The following is a 19,492-nucleotide window of genomic DNA, read 5'->3' as shown; positions in this document are numbered from 1 at the left end:
TTCCCCCTCAAAAAAAAAACCACCCAGCAAGACACAGGGCTTTGCACATGCAGCTGTAGTCAGAGGATTTTGCAGATGACAAGCAGACAGCTGTATTTCGTTATCAGTATATTTTTATGTCCCTTCTCCTAAGGGATTTTCCTCAGAGTCCACAGAAATAAATGATTATCAATGCAGCAAAAGATGGAGGCAAATGCTCCGATAACAGCTCGGTGCTGTAAAACCCTGAAGTTTATGGAGGCTCAGGTGGCCCCTCAGCCCTTTTAAAGCTTTTTTTTAGCAGGGCTACTGGTGCAGAACTCCATTTCTGAACAGGCAGCTGGCTTGTCAGTCCCTTGTTAAAATGAATTGTTGGTTAAAGGCTCTATCAAGAAAATCCTCTTTATAACTCCTTTTGCAAGCCAGCCACCACGTAAAGCTGCTGTCGCTTGGCAAATAAAAAGCAAACTCCTCGTAGGTACAGTTGTACTCCAGACTGCTCTATCAAAGCACTTGGGCTGGGTGAACCTCCAGTCTCAGCCTGCAATTTGTGGTGTTTTGGAGAGAGTTAGTGGCTTTAGTAGCAGCTAGTTAGTGGGGTTTATTCATTTATTTCTGTGAGCAGTGCCCTGGGCACTGTGAGGCTATGAAGGAGGGCATGGACCTGTCAAGGAATCACAGAATCACTAAGGTTGGAAAAGACCTGAAAGATCACTGGGTCCAACCATTCACCCAGTACTGCCAAACTCACCACTCAACCCTGTCCCCAAGCACCACATCTACACTTTATTTGAGCATTTCCAGGGAAAAGGTGAACCCACTACTTGCCCTTTAGAATGCTTGGCCAGCCTTCCAGTGAATAATTTTTCTTAATATCCAACTTGAATCTCCCCTGATACAACTTGAGGTCGTTTCCTTTTACGCTATCTCTGGTTATGTGGGAGAAGAGACGACTCCCCTCATAGCTACACCCTCCTGTCAGGGAGTTGTAGAGTGATGACGAGCCCCCTGAGACCCCTTTCTACAGAATAAACACCCCCTGCTCCCTCAGCCGTTCCTGAGGAGGGGGAAGATGGGGAGGATGAGGAGGATGAGGAGGATGAGGAGGATGAGGAGGATGAGGAACAGGGAACATCCCCCGGAGCGGCGGCAGCCGGGGAGCGGCTACTGAGGGGCGGCTCCAGGCCGCGCCCTGAAGAGGGAGGTGCTCAGAGGTGGGCGGGGCCCCTCCGGCCGTCCCCTCCGCCGATTGGTTGCCGGGTGAATGGGACGGAGCGCCGCGTCGCAATGTACTCTGGGAGTCGTAGTCCACAGAGTGCAGCGCGGCCGACAGCACCAGCGGGATGTGGACTACAACTATGGGGGGGAGGGAGTGACACGTGGTCGCGGCAGGCGGGGCCGAGGCGGTCACGTGATGTTTGGGTGCCGGCGGTGACGGGCGCGCGGCGGCAGGTGAGGGGCGCGCGGCGGTGCCGCTGAGGGGACAGGGGGGTGACACGGGCTGGGAACGTGGGACAGCGGTGACACTGGGGCTGTGTGACACGGGAACCGGGCTGGGCTGGCACTGGGAGCTTGTGTGATACGGGGACAGGTGTATGTGTGTGTGTGTGACATGCGGACAGGCATGGCCTGGCGCTGTGTGTGGGCGTGCGACATAAGGACAGCGCTGGCCTGGCACAGGTTGGGTGGGGCGGGTGTGTACATGGGGATGGGGCTGGGCTGGCACTTTGCGGATGTGTGACATGGGGACAGGCTGGCCTGGGTGTGTGCGACACGGGCACAGGTGTGTGTCACTTGGGGGGAGGGCTGACCTGGCATAGGGGGTGTGTCACATGGTGACATGGGGACAGGGCATGGCACAGGGGGTATGTGTGTGACATGGGGACAGGCTGGCCTGGGTGTGTGCGGCACGGGCACAGGTGTGTGTGTGTGGCTTGGGAACTGGGCTGGCACAGGGGGGATGGGTGTGACATGGGGACAGGGCATGGCACAGGGGGTATGTGTGTGACATGGGGACAGGGCTGGCCTGGCATAGTTTGGGGTGTGCATGTGACATGGGGACAGGGCTAGCACAGGTTGATGTGACATGGGGACAGGAGTGCCCTGGCACAGGGGGCAATGTGTGACAGAGGGACAGAGCTGGGCTGGCACAAGCTGGAGGGGTGTGTGTGACATGGGGATGGGGATGGCACAGAGGGATGTGACATGGGGACAGGAGTGCCCTGGCACAGGGGCAGTGTGTAACATGGGGACAGAGCTGGACTGGCACAAGCTGGGGGGGGTGTGTGACATGGGGACAGAGCTGGGCTGGCACAGCAACTGTGGGTGGAAACTGGGGACTGTGGCTGCTGTTGCACAGCGTTTTTTGTGTGTAATGAGTGATTTGGGGACAGGGCTGTGAGCAGGGAGGGACACTTGTGAGGGTGCTGTGGACCACACCTGTGTCCCTTGTCAGCAGTGACTGGGTGAGGATGGGATGTCCCTGCACCCAGTTTTCCACTGTCCCACAGCTGCTCAGGAAGAAACCCTGATTTATCAATTTCCAGCACAATGACAATGCTGGGAACTGCTCCTGGCTTGTTACCTGCCAGGTTTTTGCTCAATTTTAACCTCACAGAGGGCATGATGTTTTTTATTTATCACTTTTTCCTCCTTCCAGGCTAATTCAGGAGCTTGAGGCAGTGGGATGGCTTTGGAAGTACAAGGAGAGGAAATAAAACCACTTTTAAATGTACAAAGCGCCGCTTTCTGCGGTGGCCCTCAGCTGACTGTAGAAACTTTTTTTTTTGGTTGCTTTTGTACTTGGAAAAGTGTTTGTGGTTTGAAGCTTTTAATAAAAGCTCCCCCGAGCTGTGGGGTACAATTAACCTCCGGCATCTGGCGCTGGAGTGGACTTTGCTGGGGAAACCTCGTGTTCCCATGGAAGTGCTCGGTGTCTTTGTGTGCATATCAAAAAGCAGAGGGTTTGGAGAGCTAAAAGCACGTTTCATTCTGCCACCAGCATGCTGAATATGCCCTGCAGAACCCTCTTCTTTTTAGCATTTGAAGTTGTCTGTGACATTTTGGAGCTTGAGGTGCATCCTTGTGTCTGGGAGTGCTTCAGGAACAAGGAGATGTTTGTTTGCAAACCCTTGCGTGGGGTGGCGGCTCCAAGTTTTGCTTTGTGCTTTATTCTGCACAGAGGATTTAGGATTCAGCAGACTGAATCCTAAATTTTTACTAGCTATGTGTGTGGAGTGGGAAGGATTGATTAAAATATGAGGGTTTTCCCCCACCTTTTTTTTTTTTTGTTAGCAATAAGGTTTATGCTTATTAAGCATTTATCCCTTTTTCCAGGCTGTTTTTTTCCCTTTCCAGTGGGGCTGTGGACATACAGTGCTCAGTCCTGCCCTGCTGGGCTTTGCTGTGGTCCAGGTGTCCCTGTCCAGGTGTTTCTTTAAATCACCACTGGCTCAGCCCAGCTGCTGTCTGACCCCTTGACGCTCTCCTGCTCTGCTGTCTGCTCCAGCTGTGATGCCCTTTTCCATCTCATCTCCAGGCTGAGCTCTGGGTGGAGTTGTCTGGAGTGTTAATCATGGAATGGGTTGGGTTGGAAGGGACCTTAAACACCATCCAGTTCCACCCCCCTGCCATGGGCAGGGACACCTTCCTCTGTCCCAGGCTGCTCCAAACCCCATCCAACCTGGCCTTGGGCACTTCCAGGGATGGGGCAGCCACAGCTTCTCTGGGCAGTCTCTGCCAGGGCCTCCCCACTCTGTCAGTTATGAATTTCTTCCTAAAATCCAATCGAAATCTACCCTCATTTAGCTCAGTGATATTCCCCCTTCTCCTATCACCCCATGCCCTTCTGGAAAATCTCTCTTCTTTGTGTTGATGCAAATTCAGGTTTTTAAAGCTCTGATGTGTCAGGGCATTGCTGTCTGACCCCTTGCTGCCCTCCTGCTCTGCCATCTTTGCCAGCTGCAACATCCTTTTCCCTCTCATCCTCAGTCTGGTTTCTGGACTTTTTCTAGGGTGTTAAATGTGCTGATTCCCACTTTCCAGTGGTCATCCATGCAACAAATCATCCTTCTTGTGCTTTCCAAGGCCTCCCACCTTAATAGTTTGCTTTTGTTTATTAATGCAACTAAAAATTAGCTTGGCCTTTAATGCAGCTTTGATGGATGTGGGGGAGGCTGATCAGTGCAGCCATGTGTCCTGCTTGATCTTCTGATTCATATTCCATCCCTGTTTCCTCCTGTTATTGTGTCTAAAGCAAGCGTTACAGGGTGGTGAGGCAATGAACCAGGCTGCCCATAGAAGCTGTGGATGCCCAATCCCTGAAAATATTCAAGGCTGGGTTGGATGAGACTTGGAGCAACCTGGGATAGTGGAAGGTGTCCCTGCCCATGGCAGGGGGTGGAACTGGATGAACCTAAAGGTCCCTTCCAACCCAAAGTGTTTTGTGATTCTGTAAATTATTTAGTTGAGACTGGTTGAGTTGAGTTGGCCGAAGAGACTGGTAGAACAGGGATTTCAATATTACAATATTTTATTCCCATCCTCCCTTGTGCATGCAACCTCATTCATTTTCTCACAGCTCTCTTAATTAATTAATTAATTTATTTATTTATTTATTTATTTTAAATATTTAAAACCTCTTATCATTTACTCCTCATCACACAACCCTCCGGTGTGACCAGGTTTCCCTTCCTGCTCTGGGTCTGGAGAATCTTTACCAGGAGTGGAGGAAAAATAAATACTCGGTATCTTGATAAATTTGCACATTGATATTACAGCACTTAAAATGTAATTGAAAAGAAAAATAAAAGAGGGAAGCTGAAAATGAATGAGTCTGTGCTTCCCTTTCCTTATATATATATATATGTATATGTATTTCAAATGATATTTTGAATTGTTGGTTCTTCTAGGATTTCAGGAATATTTAAATACCAAGTGTGAAAGGGCAAATAATATCAAGATAAAAATAACACTTTCGATTCCCTGCCTGTACCATAAACACATTCTGCTCGATGAAAGTGGAATGAACTGTTAAAAACTTGTAATTTACTTTTCCCATCTTTATTATCCTACTTCCTACAGTTCACCTGCTTTGGGCAGTGGGATGAGCTGGGTGACTCTCACTTGGGTTTTTATGGACCTTCCAAGTGTTGCTGGTGCTTGAGAGGGCTGGAAATTGGTGAGACCTGAGGGTTTTAAGTGGGCAGGAGGAGCCTTTGTTTTATTTAGGGTTGGAGTTGTCATTGTCAGGGCAAAGCCTGATTGCACTGGAAGGGACCTGTGTGTCCAGGTTTGGTCCCAGTGAGGATGGATGGATGGATGGATGGATGGATGGATGGATGGATGGATGGATGGGTGGATGGATGGGTAGATGACTGAATCTTTCCACTCAGGGCATGGTTGGTCTTGTGTTTCCACCTCTGGTGTCTGGGCTGGGGGATGAACAGATTGAAGGCGCTTCTGTGGAAAAGGACTTGGGGGTGCTGGTGGATGAGAGGCTGGACAGGACCCAGCCACTGCATGTGCAGCCTGAAAATCCAAGCGTGTCCTGGGCTGCATCCAAAGCAGGGTGGGCAGCAGCTGAGGGGGTTGTTCTGCCCCTCTCAGGTGAGACCCCACCTGCAGAGCACAGGAAGGACATGGAGCTGTTGGAGCAAGTCCAGAGGAGGCCACCAAGGGGTTCAGAGGGATGGAGGCCTCTGCTCTGGAGCTGGGCTGGGAGAGCTGAGATGTTCAGCCTGGAGAAGAGAAGGCTCCAGGGAGGGTATAAAGTCCCTTAAAGTGCCTAAAAGGGCTCCAAGAGAGCTGGAGAGAGACTTTGGACAAGGGCCTGGAGTGATACAACAGGGGAAAATGGCTTCCCACTGACAGAGAGCAGGTTTAGATTCAATATTAGAAAGATATTCCTTATTGTGAAGGTGGGGAGGCCCTGGCACAGGTTTTCCAGAGAAGCTGTGGCTGCCCCATCCCTGGATGTGTTCAAAGCCAGTTTGGAAGGGGCATGGAGCAACCTGGGATAGTGGAAGGTGTCCCTGCCCATGGCAAGGGAGTTGGAACTGGATGATCTTTAATGTCCTTTCCAGCCCAAATCATTCCATGATTCCTGACCATTAGAATGTGTGTGTTTTCCTATGACATGATCCCCTTAGTCTACATTTAATCCAGTTATTTAAGCATGAGCCTAACTCACAACTGGAGGATCAGAGTGTACCTCCATGATGGTGTTTGTGGGGGAAATGCTGCAAAACTTCTTCCTCAGCAGCATCACCAACCTTCCAATGTGCATTGTATTTTTCAGAACACTTTTTGCCATGTGCAGATCCAAAGTGTGGTCCCAAACTGGCCTTAGTGTTTTTGGCAGTGGCACTGGCCACCACAAGGCTGGAGGAAAGCTCTGCCCTTCACTTGATCCTGAGTGAACAGAAAGCTTCATAAAATATTGGTGCTTTTTTTCCTACTGCAAAACAGCCAGAAGTGTCTGTATTTTGCTGTCAGAAAGGCTATTTGTGGTTTTTAATAATACACTGTATTTCCCAAAGAATATGGTCAAGATAAGAATCTTACTCCCTATTTTTTTTTTCTGCTTGCCTTGCAAATGGTGGCGTCTAAGATTAAAATAAAGCAAGAGTTAAATTAATCTGATTTAACACTTGCAGGGAGGTTTCTATTTAAAACTCTTTTTCTTCGAAGTGTCACTAGTCAGGAAATTCAGTAGGCAGGTGCCATCTCTTTGTTGCAGTGCATGGGCACATCTCTGCAGTGTTTCTGATGATGGAAAAAATAGCATTTAACTAAAATAAAAAAAAGGGGCAGGATGGATTATCTTTTTTATTTTTTTATGTCCATTTTGCGTGTCCATTAGAAAAGCAAAGATTGAACTGATAATCAGTTGCTTTTTAAATATATCCTGAAGATTGGTACAAAAATAAGAAGAAATGGTATATCAGCAGGTGGTTTTTTTTTGGTTTTGTTTTTTTTAATGGGATGCAGAGCTGTAGGGAAAAGCTCTCCCAAGGGCCATTTAGGGGTGTTGTCAGTTCATCTGCTAGGATGCTGCAAGAAAAATCTGGAATGTATTTTCCAGCTACTCCTTGAATTAAGTCAAACTTGGCCACAATACCTATACTTACTATTTTTATTTTTTGTAAAATTCCTTTTTTTGGAAGTAAATACTGATGTTGGGTTAGGTGATCTCTTCACACTCTGTCATTTCTTTCTTAAATAAAAGCAGAAAATAACTGCAGAATGTTTGATGCTCTTCATTGTGTAGCGTTTGTTTTGTTCTTGCTCTGCTGTCCCCCCTGCTGCAAAGCCAGGCATTGCAAAAATAAGATTTTTTGAGGTTATTGAAGACTTTATTAGTCCTCCTTCTCCTCTCTGCATACATTTATTGTCATTCTGGTCTTGAATAACTTGGCCATGTATTTTTTTTCCCCTTGTAGGACTCCTCCATCATCTGGTGCATGGAGTAAAGGAGTGCAGGAGACAGCCGTGCTGTAGGATTTTATTCCAGAACTGTTGCCATAGTTCTTATTTCTGTAAAATAAAACATTTTCTTCTTCCACGAGAGACTTTGATCATGCTCATTGCTGAAACCTGTTGCTTTTTTTCCCCATTTTTAATGAATCTTTTTGTGATGCTTCTGCGTGGAGGAGGGAGGTGCCTCCTTTGTTTTTCTACATGTGAAAAACCAGGCAGATTTGGAGGTGTTATAACCCAGATTTTTGGATTAACCCATTTCTGGGCTGCATGAGATGCCAGAGACTCAAATATGGTATGAGGGAACTCCCAAACTTGCTATTAATTGCTGCTTTGTAAAAAATCCCATACGAAGCCAGGAGTTCTGTTTTTCTTCATCCTTCTTCCCCAGCTTTGAAATTCCCTAATTTTTTGTGAGAGGAAAAGAGGGAATGACTTTAAGCTGAAGAAGCTGAGCAACCTGGTCTAGTGGAAAGTGTCCCTGCTCATAACAGGGGTTTGGAATGAGATAATTTTTAAGGTCCCTTTCAACCCAAACCATTCTGTGATTCTATGATTTACAGACATGTGACATCTCATGATTGTCACCACAGTCCTCATGCAATGGTGCTGCCTGCCCATCTCACGTGCCCCCATTTTTGGGGTGTCTTAGAGGAACAAAATCCTCTTGGGCTGTTCAGGGAAGATTTGGATGATATCTTACTGGGTCTACAAGTTGTGGAATAGTCACTTTAATTTTAGATTCATTGGATCATAGAACAGTTTGCGTTGGAAGAGACCTTCAGGATCATCTCATTCCAGCTCCAGCCATGGGCAGGGACACCTTCCATCAGACCAGGCTGCTCAGAGCTCCATCCAACCTGGCTGTGGACACTCCAGGGATGGCAAGTGCTCAGGATCACAGGAACCAGTGGTTGCAACTCACTTTAGGTAATTGCAATTAGGTTTGAGCTGAATTATTAGCAAATTCTTTTGCAGCATCCCATATCCCAGCATGGAGATGTTCACCATGCTCCAAGTTCTTCTGATTTTGGAGATAAAAATGCTGCTGTGCATCTGGAGATGGGGGAGGGTGATGAGGCTGCAGAAGTGCTGGGTAGCACCTTGTTTCATATAACCCTGTATGTGACAGAAATTCTTGGAAGCTGCAGGGCTTCAGATTTTCCTTCGTGTGAACTGAATCAAGAGCTAAACCTTAATACAGCTTTTTACTGTATTTTTCCCACAAAAACAATTGATTTGTGGTCCCTTGTGACACGATTCGCTTTCTAGACTCTCATGAGAACCTCCTAATTTCTAAATACCTGATTTATACAAATTTAGACATAGTGTTACATAGCTTGAGATGTGATTTACCTTCCCCAAGTGTATTGAATGTCTTCTGTTGTGTGCCTGGCAATCTCCAGCTGCTCCCTTACCTGAGGGCCTGTTGCTGCTGAGGTGACCCTGATGTCAGTCCCATCAAATATTCTGCTGCAGGTTGTGGATGCTCAGGGAAAAAGTATGAAAAATTAAGCTTACAAATATACCTACGTTATTAAATCAACAACTAATTTCTGTAATATAGTGCATAAGACTATATATATAGAACTCAAATATATATAATAATACTGGATGTAGTTTTGTTTGGTTTTTTGTTCTGGTTTGTTTTTGGCCTTTGTTTTAAGGAATTTAAAATTTAAGTCTCTTCTCTGCCAAAAGTGCTGTGGGATTGATGTGGGCAGGATGAGGCTGTGGTGAATACTCATAGCTGTGATCAGGAAAGTTTGTCCAACATCCTGATCCTCCCCATCCTCTTGCAGACCATCCCATGCAGGTTTTAAAGCAATCCAGAGCTGCAGCGATAGTGAAAAATCAAGTAATTTTACTAAATCTACTTTTATTAATGATAAATATGGTAAAACTCTAAAATAATTAAAATAATGGTGCTTAAATTGTGTTGAGGTTACTGCATGTTAGAGGTTCAATTTCTCAGTGTCAAGGACCTTCAGCTTCCATTAACAGCAAGTGCTCAAAGATGGTAGTAGGTGGTAAAATGTGGGTGTGGAAGCCTGAGAAATGCTGTCCAAAGCTTTTTGACACTTCTCTTTTAGAGAACAACTCTGTGCTTTCCAAAACTCTCCTAAGTTTTGATCAGGCACCATGGGGAGGTTTCATTGCTATGGGTTGGTGTTCTAAAAATGTAATGGATTCTGTCCTAGCCAAGTACCCACACCAAGCCCTTGGTGAGACATCTTAGCAAGTGGTTTCGTCTGATCTGGTTTCGTCTCCTTTGTCCCAAACATAGGGCAATCATGGGACTGGAATTCTGGTGGGTTGGGTTTTTTTTTCCTCTTATGGGAATACTGGCAAACTGTCAGTTGTCAAGATCCTCTTCCCTGTGCATGGAAACCAAGGTCTGCTTTTTTATTTTATTTATTTCTATTTCTTTGCACATTGTTCAGGTGTACCTTTGTTTCCTTTCTTATATAAAGATATCACACAGGCTCTGAAATCTTCAGGCTTGCTCTTCTCTCTTTGGCCAGTTCTTTTCCTACTGCACTGTGCTTCCCTTCCATTTAAAAAATAATTATAATTTAAGTGTAATCTCAGAAACAGAATTGGGCATCCTAGGCCTGTTTGTGAGGCATTTGAGCACAGAATATAAAGAGTGTGCAGAAAATAGTCTGGAGATCCTGCTATCCCCAGGGGCACTTACTGCCGCTCTGCCTGTACTTCCTGAATTTGACCATCTCTTTTCCTTTTCTTCCTGGTGAGACCAAAAAGTTTTTGAATTTTCCTTAGTGACTGTTTTGTGGGTTTGAGATGCTTTTGGCTCCTTCACCCCATTGGGGTGTGAGATCCTCCTTGCTGGGACAGTTTGATTTTTGCTTCTTTCCTTCACCAGCAGAAAGGAAATTACTTTTCAAAATTTGTGGTTCTTCCTGGATTGGGGCAATAATCCAGGTCCTTGGAAGCAAGTGGTGGCCTGCAGGGTAAGGGGATGAGTGGTCTTCACTGGTCATGCAGATCTTAGAAAGGTTTGGGTTGGAGGGACCTTCAAGATCATCTTGTTCCAATCCCCCTGCTGTGAGCAGGGACACCTTCCACTATACCAAGCTCCATCCAATCTGGCCTGGAACAGTTCCAGGCAGATGAGTCCCTTGGCTGCTTTCCTCTACAACAACTTGGTTGAGGGAGACTTATGGGTTGATGTCCTCCTTGCTCCTCTCCCACACCCCAGAGAGGCAGTTGGTTGTCATCTCCATGGACATCATCTCAAAGCCTACCAGCATCATGATAAATCCCTTGTTATTGGCTGGAGAAATGTCCTCTGGTGGTTCTCCACCCTCTGTTTCCATTAACTCACCATCTTGGGCGGACTGAGCCTCTGGTTATTTTGCCTGGCTGTCTGAAAGAACACTTTGCAAAGTTCTGAGCAGACCAGGGTGACCTTGCACTTGCTGATTTGGTAGCCGGGCTCCGATGCCGATTCCCTGCGTGACATCTCATAAATAGCTCCAGTTTTCAGTTTCATTTCCCAGACCTGTTTACACCTTGCCAGAAATAATTACAACCTCTGAGCCTGGGGTTTGCTGGGCGAGGGGGAGGAGGGCAAGGAGAAAAACCTGCAATCCATGTTTTTTCTTGCGCTGTCGTCACCGTGGTGCTGCCAGCGGGATTGGGATCTCCCTTCTGGGGCATGAATCAGGCTGTGCTCGCGTCCGCCCGGCATCGCTCCCCTTCTGTGCTTGAGAATTTTTCCCCTTCCTCTGTTCAGCATCATCTTAAATTCATATCCCAGGCAGTGCCTCCCTCACCTGCTTTATTACCTCTTAATGTGTTTTCCCAAGAATGTCTCGCACGCGAATAAACCTCTCCCGATGCCCATGTAAAACCAGTTCCTTCTGTGGTCTTCCTCTTCCAGTGCCTGTGCATTTTTCCTCCATCCACGCAGAGCTACTTTTCTCCTTCTTGCCATGTTTTTTTGAGCACCTTGGTGCCTGAGCATCCTCCTGGAGAGGCGGGTGGATGCCATCACTGCCGGCTTTGCATCCAAGCCGGCGCTCGCTGTGGTCATGTGTGGAGCCGGTGGGGAAGGCAGGAATATTTTTAGCCTGCACTTCTTTGAGCTGCTCAGGGGGCCGCCCACAGCAGAGTATTAAAATAATAGCAGGGACATTGGGTAAGCTCTGCAGCAAAATGTTGATATGCAAATTGCCATCTTAAGAGCAAACCTCAAGGCGATTTTTGGCAATGCATGCAAGGCTCCAGAGCGGTGTGTTTTGAATAAAGATTACAGCAAAGGGATTTTGCCTGGAGGCCATGCTCGTCTCATTTATTCTGAAGCTTAGCAGAGCTGGTAATTCAGTGTTGGAAGCCAACAGGGTGAAACGTATGCACCTTTAAAAAGGTATTAGATTAGCATTGGTGAAACAAAATGTCACATCACCTCTGTAACTGAAATTTCCAGGCTTTCAGAAGCAATAAATTCGGTTGGATTTCATTTGCGAGCAGTTCCTGGGCGCTGTCCAAGGAAGAGGCGGCTCTGATGGCAGCAGAGTTGGTTTGGGAGGTTTCGAGGCATTACCTGGTGAAAAAATGAGCTTGTGCCAGCTGATTCCACACTGCTTGGACTTTTCTCTTCAACTTGGTAGTGGATGGCTTGGCTGTTGGAAACCTTGCAGTAAGAAATCAGATCACAGATGAATTCCTTATTTTTGCTGGGGTTTTTTTTGTTTATTTTCTTGGCTATTGAGTTCATGTTGGCACTACTAGGAAGGAAACAGCAGTAAATTTGTAGTATGTTAGAACAGTTTGAATTGGAAGGGATCTGAAAGATCATTTTGTTCTGACCCTCTGCTGTGGGCAGGGATGCTTTCCAGTAGACCAGGTCGCTCCAAGCCCTGTCCAGCCTGGCTTTGGACACTTCCATGGATGGAGCAGCCACATTGCCATTTATAATGTCATGTTGAGCTTCCCATCCACCAATATCCCCAAGTCCTTCCTCTCCTCAGGGCTTTTCTCAATGGAAGATTTGAATTCTTTCATTTATTCCAGTTCTTGAGGAGCAAGGATGAAATTGTAGGTGTTTTCATTATTCTTTGTTTCCTTCACCCATCAATGCCTGGGCATTGATAGGTGAAGGAAAAGTTCATATCACACCCAATATATTGCTCTAGAATTGAAAAGTGGCAGTAAATTAAAACAACATGTGAGTTTTGGTGGTTTTTTGAAATTTTTTCATTCTTGATGATTGTTACAAATCCATCCCTGTTAGAGGCTGGAGAGGGATGATTTTGAGTGGGAATAAAAGTAGTTGGTAGCTAATTTTTCTCACTTTGAACGAAGCATGGAAGAACCAGGTGGCTGAGACTCTGTGGGAACACATTCTGACTTTGATACAAGTTTGTGTTGATCAGATCTTAGTTCACTTGTATGCTTTTACTTTAATTACGTGTTCCAACACCATGAGACTTTTAAATATCAGATTTTGAGAATGTTCTCTGCCAAAACTGCACGCTCTAAGTGCAGATCCTGTTGGCAGGCATCTCAGGAGCTGTTGACTTCCCTCTTTTGTAACCTCATCCTCTCTTGCCGAGCTTTTTCCCTCCTTAAAATTGTAACATCATTTGATAAAATAGCAAAGCTCATGGGTGTGTAGCCCTGTGAAGATCACTGTGTCCTGCCTGCATCCCAGCAGAGCCAAGTGAGAACAAGACAAACATCTTTTGAGTTTGGTTCAGGCACATCTTGGATCTTGTTTGTGTCTGTCTTTGGTGCATCCTGCTTCTCCCCGGCCTTAAACACAAGATGCTGGTTTAGTCTTCTCATGCTGCCTTGTGCCTTGATGAGATATTGATTCTTCCCTCCAAGGTGATGGAACTCTGCTCCTGAGTTTGAAATGCTCCATGTCTCCACCTCTCCATTATTCTTCCTTCTGGATTGTTTCATTTGCAGGAATGTTCTTAATTTTCCCCGAAGCTTGTTTTTTGGTGATGTATCAGGGAACATCGCAGCTGACTGTTATGCCAGTGTTTTTGTCTTTCCAGATTGTGTTTCCTGAAATTTCCCATCAAATCTGTGTTCAACTCCTTCTGCGTTCAGTCTCCTATTTTAAGGTCTTTATTGCAGGAATTATCTCCGTAGTCTGTATTTATACAACGTTTCATGTGATGCAGATGTGATTCCAATGTGGTGCCTTTGATAATACCTTTAAAATTGTTGTCTTAGTAGTTAAAAATCTTGAGAATGCCGTCATCTTACATAAACATTTTTATTTATATAGGTCAGAGACAAAAATTAAGACACATTAAGACATTGTAGCTGTTAATACTTAAAAATCAAATACAAATAATTAAAATATACATGTATTATTTTTTTCTGGCCCTACCTTAGTTCCTTTGGTAGTTACGACACCAGCTGCTTTCTGTGGGGCAGCTGGAATGCTGAACTGTCATCTCAGCAGATAAGAAATATTTTTGTAAAGCTGTGCATTTAGACTAATTCTGTCTGCCGTAGAATGTGCTGAGGATTTGTGATCCTCAGCAAGCATTTGACAGATCTTAACTAGTTCTGCTCTGTCTTGTCAATCAAAATTAAACGCCCACCTCACTCCTTCCTACTTTCTCTCTCTTCCAGCCTTTTTATTTAGGTTGGTCATTAAAATTGCTCATAACCATAGAAACGAGGAAAACCCGCCCCTTACTTTCCAGAGCCTTAGAGTGATATTCCTGTACTGACATCATGTGAGTTACATACACGAGAGCTTAAAAAAAACCCCCAAAACCTGCAGGTGGGCAGAGTTGTCATTAATTCCTCCCTAAAATGGAGTTGTCCCAGTGGATGCCAACCAAGGACCACGTCCCCTTGCATTCCTGTATGGAGAATGCAAAAGGGACACAAAGGAGAGCCCCTGCTGAGGAGAAACCACCAGAAAAAGATAGAATTGGAGAAGAAAACATCAATTTGGGGGATGGAACTGGTGGGAGGATGAGATAAGGAGAAGATGGATGGGCAAGAAGTCTCATGTGCAATGTGGGGTTGGTTTGATCATTCCAGTATTGGTTTTCATCCTCCTAGGGCTGCCTGGGTGCTCTGGGAGAAGGGCATAATGATATATCTGGGAAATTGGACCTCCAGGTTTCTGCACTTAAGGAACTGAATCCCCACTTGGCAGGATGGGGTGTGCCATGGCTTAGCTTGTTCTGGAAAATTGAAATGGCCACTGGTTTTTTGCTTGTACAGGCAGTTTAAAAATGCTTGTCCCAAGGCTACATGAGGGTGATAGAAACTCCTACCTTAGCATCCAAGAACATCCTGAGATTTCAGTGCTGGACTCTGTGTACTGCACAAATAATTCTGTTTTCATTTGGAGCATGACTGCCTCAGTTTGAGACAAGTTATGTCATTTATTTCTCCCCACCTTCAATTGCAATAATGTAGGAAAATCTCCAGGATGGAGATGTGGATTGTTCCTGAATTGGTTGGATGTAAAAGTTTCAGCACTCTTTTAATCTGAAGGCTTGTCACTTGGGAAGAGGAATTTTGACCTTTGGCCAGAGAAATAACAAGGAAGTGTTGTGTGATGTGGCATGACAAGGTGCTGCTGAGCAACATCTTTAAATTTAAAGGTCTTCCTTATTTACCCTGTCTTTGAAAGCTGGTTCTGGGTACTGTACTTTAACTTAAAGGCTCTTAATCATTATTTTTTCCCCATGTTTTGGAGGTGTTGGCTTTTGAAGGTGTTGAAGTTGACTGTGTAATCAAAGAGAAGGAAAGGGTAATTGGATGGTTTTTCTAAGAGCAGAAAAACTCAAGGCAGGAGCTCCTTAGGCATCCTTTGTTGCTCTCTTTGGCCCTGATGTCATCCCATGTGATTTTACTTCACCATCCATCATAAGGAGGGATCAGAAGGCTTTCATGGTTTGTCTGGAAGGCTGTCTCCTGTGTGGTGATGCTCCTCCTGCTTAAAGCAAGCCCAAAATATCAGAATTTTCATTAAAACACTTTCTTTGAGGATTAACTGCTGTAAAAAATCTGTAATATTTTTATTTCTGTGCTTTGCCCAGTGTATAAGTGCCTCTACCTGAGTTGCCTAAGCCCTTCTTTTTCTTCTTTTCTCTTTTATTTTTTATTAAAGCATAATAAACTTTGTTAAAAAGTATCTTAAATTCCTTCTGGAGCATTAGTTTCCAAATTTGGGCAAAAAAACCCCACAAGCAGTTGTGAAAGTGTGTGTGGGAAATTACAGTCTCCAGAGTTATCTGAGTTTCTGGATCCTTATGGATGCTGTTCTTGATGAAGGGAAATGGCCTCAAGTTGCACCAGGGGAGGTTTGGGATTGTATATAAGAAAAATTTCTTCACTGAAAGCCTGGTCAAGCATTGGACAGAGTGCTGAGGGAAGTGATGGAATCACCATCCCTGAAAAATGTTTAAAAGTCCAGTGCTGGGTCCACTTGGTTGTCTCAGTGGTGTGGTTCTCTCTCAGCAATCCCTATATTTGCACGGGCTTTCTTTTTGTAGGAAATGCATAAAAATGTACTAAAAACATAATAAAACCAGTTTTACTGGCTAATACTGACTATAAAATATGACATGGCTAAACGAGGGGAAGTGACAATAATGTGAAATCACAAATTGCAGAAAATGAAAATTATTTGCTGTGTTTCACTAGGCATCCCCTAATGTTTGCACCCTGAAAAGAAAGGGAAGGAATGTTCTTTTGTTTCCTTTTTTTTTGTGTGTGTTCCATTGTCAACAGACATTGTGTGGGCCAAAAGCAAAGCTTGCCTAATATATGGATATGTTTAACAAATTCACAGGGTGTGAAAACTCCCAGTTGAATCTAAAGATACAGCTAAAACCTCAGTCTTGGGAATCCCTGAGCTTCAGGCTGAGGGAAACAGAGCAGATAAAAGCCTGTTTGTGCTTTTCACATCTGATTTTCTTTTTATTTTCCCTTTTATCTAAACAGGAACTATACTGCTGAGCTGGGCCTTGGGTCCATTGGGTTATTGCTGCCAAGTTCCCAACAAGTGGCTCCACAGCACAGCAGACTAAAATTGTGGGTGAGGTAATTTTTGCTGCTTTCTTTCCTTGATAATCCTTCTCATTTCATTTTTTTTCCTTTGATTTTGGTTGGTTTTCTCCATATCCTTTCAGCTCATTGGAGGTGATACTGCATGTTGTGGAGGAGGCTGTGGAGCTGCGGTGTGCTAGGAATGCTGTGGGCTTTGCTCTTGGCAAATGTTCCCCTCTGGATCACATTTGCTGCTCTTGCAGTAGTAGTTTCTTTGTTTTAACTGGTTACCACTGGGTGATCTCCATCCAGATTCTCCCCCTGACATCTGATCTTGGCTGTACATTGAGCTCTGGGATGTCCCCCTGCTCATGGTATGTTGACTTTGAGTTGGGCTTTCTGGCCAAAGCCAGAGTTGCTGGGTGTTCTCTGCTAGGAACAGATGGTCAGTGAAAGTTCCATTTTTCAAGGTGCAGCAGACTGTGTCTGTAAAACCTATGGAGTTCTTTAACAGCAATAACAGTTTTCTTAAACTGCAATCTGGTTTTCCCACCTGGAATATCGTTAACAGTAATTTGTATCATGGCTGGAATGGTTGTTTCATGGGCTCCAGCTTAATAGGAGGAAATAAATATTTTCTTGGGTATTTTTGGTTTAGTGTCTGTTTTTCCTTGTTAGGATGTTATAACAGAATTAGTAAAATGGATGGATTCTGATATATCTAAAATGATATATCTAAAATGATTCTGATATATCTAAAATGGATATAGTTATCTGAATTCTTTGGTTATATTGCACAAAGAAACTGAAGATACTGAAGAAATTTGAAACAACTCCTAAAAAGGTTGCTTTTTTTAAATTTTTAAGAAATTAAAAAAGGTTTTTAAATTTTAAAAAGTATTTATCATTTCTCTACTCCTGTTTTTCATAGCACTTGGAGCCTTGGCTTGTTCCAGCCCCAATTCATACGCAGAGCTGAAGAGATTTTGTAACATTCAGTAAATAATATGCATAAATATGTGCCTATTAACGTTCTGAGTAATTACCAACAACAGAGTAAATTCGAGGTTAATGAGATTAACGGGGCAGAGGAAGGAAAGCTCTGAGTGCCCCTCCCGGTGGCCCCGGAGCCCAGGGTGGCCCCGTTTCTGTTGACAAGCCCAGCATGGCTGGAGCTGCAGCAGTGATTTTGCTGCTGTTCCCCAAACAGAGCCTAATGAGTTCCTACTGCTGGCATTCTGCTTTAAATGCTGGATAATATTATTAAATCCCACTCCTTGTGAGGGTTGTTTTTAATAGTTGTGTTTAATAGTTTTGTTTTTTCCCCAGTTTGCTCTGGTTCTGGGGCTCAGGGATAAAGTGCCTGGTTAGCCCTAGTTCTCTGACATCTTCTCCCAGACATCTGGTACCCTCCTGGATGTCTCATCAAGGCCACCAGAGGAACTGGCCAAAGTCTTTTCATGTTTCTGTCAGAATATTGTACCCAGAAGTATTTTGAGATTAACCCTTGTTTTCTTATCCTAAGATCCATCCTGGCTTGATTTCATTTCTTCTATAATAGGTGAGGAGGCGTCTTGGAAGTTAAATTGTGAGTGGTTGGCCATGTTTAGGTGGAGATGTGCTGGGTTTTCACCTGCAATTTAGTCTTGACAGGGCCATGTAATTATTTTACTAACATCTCTTTATGAGAAAGAAGCATATGTGGTCTATGCAGTTGGCTTGAAACCAACATATGGGGGTTCGACTCCTTCCTTTCTTGGACTTGGACAAAGGCAGGTTCTTTGAAGGTGTGGAATGGGGGTGGAATGGGGAATTTTTCCCTCTAAGAGCTGTTCATTACATGCTCTCCAGTAAGTCTAGCAGGGACAGAAAGTCCGATTTCCGAGCAAAACATGATTATTTTTCTACTCTAGTATCTCTCAAGCCCTCTCTCTTTTCCAGGTTAGTGGGTTTTCTGCTCTCTGTCCATCATCTTCCAGCATCCTCTGGCAGTCTTCAATGTTTTATCAATGTCACTACCTCAGAATTGTTTATTTGAGTTTTCTCCACCCAAAACTGCATCTGCGTGGTTCCCTCAAAGCTCTGGGCACCAACTCCCCTTGCTGGTCACGTCACAAACTGCAACCTATTTTTTTTTTTTTTTTCTGTTTTAAATGAAAATGCCTTACCCAGAGACCTATTTCGTTTACTCAAGATAAATGTTGTACTTATGACTCTGGTTTTTCTTGTTCCGGCAGTTCTGATTAAACCATGAACTTTCCATGTAAACAATTCAGGTAGAATAGGTGCACTGCACATTGCCTGAATGAATTATTCACCTCTTAGCTTTTGTTTTCATTTCTTGGTTATTCGTTTTTCTTTTTTGTGTGAGCTTATTTTTTAGATTTATTTTATTATTGCAAGTTGTTCTTCTCGTGTTTCAATTGTGTAGAGCAATGATTTCTCTCTCCTCTCAGTTCTTTCATGTTTTGTTGTGAGGTTTACTGGTTAAGGGATCAGAAACACACGTAGTGTTCTCCTCTACCCTTCCAGTTGTAGGGAATGATGAGGAAGAACCAGGAAGATCCAGTAGATCAACACCTGGCCCTGAGCCTGGTTTCACCCGCAGATTTTTGGGTTTTGTTATCGTGGGGTGCTGTGTGAGTGAGGCCCTTTGCTCTGCTGTCTCAGTGGAGGCAGGGGATGGAGATCCCTGCAGCAGCAAAGGCACCAGAGTTATTGATGTGTTCAAAACCATGAAAATGGCTCTGTAGGAATTAGGGCTCCTTTCCCAAAAAGAGGTGTGGGAACAGTAGCCCAGCTGAAGTTGCACCACAGCATGGGCAACAAACAGGGCCAGCTGGAAGCCCCTCTGCAGCTGGAAAAATATGGCAAAACTGGCATGAGAGAAACATGGTGGGATGAGTCCCACAGCTGGAGGGACAGGGAGCAGAATGAAGCCCCCACAGTCCAAGGGGAAATGGTCAGTGACCTGCTGTGCCACTTAGGCCATTACAAGTCTCTGGGGCCAGATAGGGTCACAGAATAACAG

General features: G+C 44.7%; 1 protein-coding gene across 6 annotated transcripts in view; it reads left to right on the top strand.

Annotated features, from left to right (window-relative positions):
- The first annotated feature begins 1,296 nt into the window (after nt 1–1,296).
- The window catches only part of TSNARE1 (t-SNARE domain containing 1), a 469,756-nt gene continuing 451,560 nt past the window's right edge, over nt 1,297–19,492 (top strand). For 3 of the 6 annotated variants that reach the window (XM_071421899.1, XM_071421900.1, XM_071421894.1), the window contains exons 1-2: nt 1,297–1,431; nt 16,417–16,510. The gene's annotated coding sequence lies outside the window, so the exon portion shown is untranslated. Of the gene's footprint in view, nt 1,432–16,416; nt 16,516–19,492 lie in introns of all 6 variants that reach the window. The other 3 variants (XM_071421896.1, XM_071421895.1, XM_071421898.1) reach the window with 3 other exon arrangements.

The sequence above is a fragment of the Agelaius tricolor genome, unplaced genomic scaffold (assembly GCF_023055355.1).
Source record: "Agelaius tricolor isolate 1412-34295 unplaced genomic scaffold, bAgeTri1.0.p SCAF_2, whole genome shotgun sequence".
NCBI lineage: Eukaryota > Metazoa > Chordata > Aves > Passeriformes > Icteridae > Agelaius > Agelaius tricolor.
This window is presented reverse-complemented; position numbering and strand designations above follow the sequence as displayed.